This window comes from Oncorhynchus masou, chromosome 18 (assembly GCF_036934945.1).
Source record: "Oncorhynchus masou masou isolate Uvic2021 chromosome 18, UVic_Omas_1.1, whole genome shotgun sequence".
Taxonomy (NCBI): Eukaryota; Metazoa; Chordata; class Actinopteri; order Salmoniformes; family Salmonidae; genus Oncorhynchus; species Oncorhynchus masou.
In genome coordinates this window covers 12820661-12823919 of record NC_088229.1, presented here as the reverse complement: position 1 = coordinate 12823919, position 3259 = coordinate 12820661, and positions in this window count along the sequence as shown.

Genomic DNA, 3259 nt, shown 5'->3' with positions numbered 1-3259 from the left:
ACTGTCATCGTTGCACAGCAGAAATATTCACCAAGGCATTGCTGCCACCTATTGTTGCAAAGGAAGAATGTCTCAATGTGATATGGATAGTGGATAGTGGATAGTGGATAGTGGATATAGTGGATAGTGGATAGTGGATAGTGGATAGTGTGTAGTGGATAGTGGATAGTGTGGTGGATAGTGGATAGTGGATAGTGGATAGTGGATAGTGGATAGTGGATAGTGGATAGTGGATAGTGGATAGTGGATAGTGGATAGTGGATAGTGGATAGTGGATAGTGGATAGTGGATAGTGGATAGTGGATAGTGGATAGTGGATAGTGGATAGTGGATAGTGGATAGTGTGTATACGGGTGATCAGGATCAGGATAAACAGAGTATGATGATTGTATACGAGTGTGAACAAATAAAGTGAGTGTGAGTTGGAGTGTCAATGTGAGTGAGTGTGTAGAGCCCTGATGAGTGTGTAGAGTCCTGTGAGTGTGTAGAGTCCTGTGAGTGTGTAGAGCCCTGTTGAGTGTGTAGAGTCCTGTGAGTGTGTAGAGTCCTGTGAGTGTGTAGAGCCCTGTGAGTGTGTAGAGCCCTGATGAGTGTGTAGAGTCCTGTGAGTGTGTAGAGTCCTGTGAGTGTGTAGAGCCCTGATGAGTGTGTAGAGTCCTGTGAGTGTGTAGAGTCCTGTGAGTGTGTAGAGTCCTGTGAGTGTGTAGAGCCCTGTGAGTGTGTAGAGTCCTGTGAGTGTGTAGAGTCCTGTGAGTGTGTAGAGCCCTGATGAGTGTGTAGAGTCCTGTGAGTGTGTAGAGTCCTGTGAGTGTGTAGAGTCCTGTGAGTGTGTAGAGTCCTGTGAGTGTGTAGAGCCCTGATGAGTGTGTAGAGTCCTGTGAGTGTGTAGAGTCCTGTGAGTGTGTAGAGTCCTGTGAGTGTGTAGAGCCCTGATGAGTGTGTAGAGTCCTGTGAGTGTGTAGTCCTGATGATTGTGTATAGTCAGTGCAAAAATAAATGGGTAGATGCAAGGCATGAAAGACAACGCTCCACATTAGCTGCCTCTCCACATTCCAACAGACCTGATGAGGTGTAGAGCCCTGATGATGTGTAGAGTCCTGTGAGTGTGTAGAGTCCTGAGTGTGTAGCGAGAGCCCTGGATTTAGGCCCTTAGAGTCCTGTTTTAACGTTACACCTTTCTTACAAAGGCCCGAAGATGTAAAATGCGTTTCCCAAAAGCCCTGATGAGTGTGTAGAGCCCTGATGAGTGTGTAGAGCCCTGATGAGTGTGTACGCCTGTGAGAGTCCTGTGAGTGTGTAAGTCCTGTGATGTGTAGAGCCCTGTGAGTGCATTGTTGTCAAGAGCCCTGATGATGTCAATGTGTACCTGATGATTGTGTATAGTCAGTGCAAAAATAAATGGGTAGATGCAAGGCATGAAAGACCAAACCAGGCCTGATTTCCCGCACATTCGCTAAGTGCATTGTTGTCAAGGCAGATGTCAATACTGATAGGATCCAAAGGCAGCACTGCTCTCGGATCAGCTTTCTCCATTCAAATCTGACCTTATCATTAGAATTATGCCACAATACTGACGACGGATCAGCTCCTAGAAAGATATCACCCAAGGCTGCAAATAGAGGTGTTTTATTATATTGCTCACCCTATAATAATAATGCACTAAATCAAGATTTGGCGAAACATTGCGCACGTTAGGATACACATGAAATACTGAGTATACACAACATTGACACCTGCTCTTTCCATGACAGACTGATCAGGTGAAAGCTATGATCCCTTAATGATGTCACTTGTTCAATCCACTTCAAATCAGTGTAGAGATGAAAGGGAGAAGACCGATTAAAGGAGGATGTTTAAGCATTGAGACATGGATTGAGTATGTGCCATTGTAAGGGTGAAGGGGCAAGACAAAAGATTTTAAGTGCCTTTGAACGGGTATGGTAGTAGTTGCCAGGCGCACCGGTTTGTGTCAAGAACTGCAAAGCTGCTGGGTTTTCCAGGTTCAACAGTTTCCCATGTGTATTAGGAATGATTCACCACCCAAAGGACATCCAGCCAACTCAACACAACTGTGGGAAGCATGGGAGTGAACATGGGCCAGCATCCCTGTGGAACGCTTTCTACACCTTGTAGAGTCCATGCCCCGATGAATTGAGGCAGTTCAGAGGGTAAACGGGAGCCAACTCAATTAGGTGTTTTTAATGTTTTGTAAACTGTGTATATTGTGGCAAAACATTTGGTTGTAGACAAATTGCAAAATAAAACAATTAAATGAACATGAAAATTTACTTCAATATCATTCAATGGTATGAATTGGATGGCGAAAGCTGACCCGAGAGCAGCACTGCCTTCGATCCTATCAGTATCGACACCAGCGGCAACAACGCACTTAGTGACCGTTCTCTCTGCGTGGTGTTTTGGGAAACACATGTCACATCTTTGGCTGTTGTAGGAAAGATGCATCGTTAAAATAACACTCGTAAACTATCGGTAAACCGGGCCCTGGTTTGACAAGCCTCAGCCAGTCTTTCACCTTGTTTGCCAAGCCTGAAGCCGAGGCTAGACAACCCTCAATTTTCATTTCCAAATAGAAATAAATTGCATGTCTTTCTTAAGATTAGTCCGTCAAACACACGTTCATAGTCGCCATTACCTTAGAACTTGCCCAAGTTATAATTCATTTAATAAGCTATGACCTTAAGAGTCCGAAACCACTCCTTGCATAAACAATATTGTGCAAAGCAAATTGTGAGAGAAAGATATATTTATCATTAACTAGCCTATTCAACAGCTCACCCGGAACAAGGTTTATTATTGTAGGAATTCATAAGTCCCAAATACCACACTATTACCTACATAGTGCACAACTTTTGACCAGATCCCTACGGGCCCTCATCAAAAGTAGTGCACTATAGGGAGCGGTGTACCATTTGGGACAAAAAGAATAGTCTCTTTTTATCAGCTTGTGGGTTCTGATAAGAACAGGGCTCATATCTCCAGCGTGAAAAAGTTGGTCTGGAATCAGAAAGTATGAAAGTCACATAGGAACAGACACACACAAGAGCATGATATCCAGCATCCCTTAGATACCTTGCCAGACAATTTGCATAATAGCATTGTATTTTGAACACACAGTACTTTCAGTTCGTGCCATATGTAAAGTAGTACATAACCAGGAACAAAAAAAACAAAGAGCTAGAAACCAACTAAGTATTACATTGGTAGACGCTGCTGGAAAGACATGGTATCAAATGCTGGC